The 871-nt window shown below is 47.8% G+C and overlaps 1 protein-coding gene across 3 annotated transcripts in view; it reads left to right on the forward strand.

The window, feature by feature from the left end:
* Positions 1-871, forward strand: part of LOC102678805 (zeta-sarcoglycan) — a 233,010-nt gene that overhangs the window by 43,011 nt on the left and 189,128 nt on the right. The gene's annotated exons all lie outside the window — the stretch shown is intronic.

Genomic DNA, 871 nt, shown 5'->3' on the forward strand with positions numbered 1-871 from the left:
TTGTCAATACGTTCGATACGAACGAACGTGAACGTACGCGAGCGTCATCCGGCTCCTTTCAAAAAAAAAAAAAAAGAAAATATATATAAAAGATGAAAAAAATATTTTTCAGTAACGCGAATATTCCTAAACGTGATCTCGTCACATTTTCCCCTGTTTAACACCCGCAACTTTTCCCTCCCCGTCCCTCGATTTTTCATTTCACCGTTCAACTTGCGATATAAATCTAAACTTGCGATAAATCCGCGTGAATACGTAAACGTTCGAAAGAAGAGAGAAGAGGAAGAAATTGACGAATACACCCGGCGGATACGTATATTTTCATTTCGACTTGCAACGAGAACCGTGATGCGAGAATATGAACGGAGGGGAGGGGAGGGGAGGGGAAGGGACACGTGTCGTCGCGTCGCTGCGCCGACGCATTCGCGCAAGTTGAATCGGCCCGCGTTAATTGAAGTTATCAATATTAATTGAACCGTCGTTGTTCGAAACGGCGACGCCTGTGCGCGCGTCATTAGAGGCATTAACGCGGCTACGAGGCAGAAATTGCTTTAATTTACCAGTCTTGCGTGCCTCTAACGGGATTGTAATTAACTATGCATCAGAGGAGGGGGGAAAGGCGACCGCGTGATTCGCCGTGGGGTAACGGCGTGCCGCTGAAAATCTGATAATTTTCCTAGGAACCGGAGGCAAATTGGCGGTTTTCCCGAGGCGCGATTTCCCCTCGTTTTCGCCGCGTTTAATCGAGTCGATGCGCAAACAACCGCCGCCTCCTCCAACTTATCCAACGATGGCGGGGAGAGCCCTGCGTATCGTTAGAAAGCGAGAAAAAAACGCGAGTTGTTTCCGCTCGAAACAAGACAAAATTTCG

The sequence above is a fragment of the Apis dorsata genome, unplaced genomic scaffold (assembly GCF_000469605.1).
Source record: "Apis dorsata unplaced genomic scaffold, Apis dorsata 1.3 scaffold_217, whole genome shotgun sequence".
In the NCBI taxonomy this organism is placed as follows: Eukaryota; Metazoa; Arthropoda; class Insecta; order Hymenoptera; family Apidae; genus Apis; species Apis dorsata.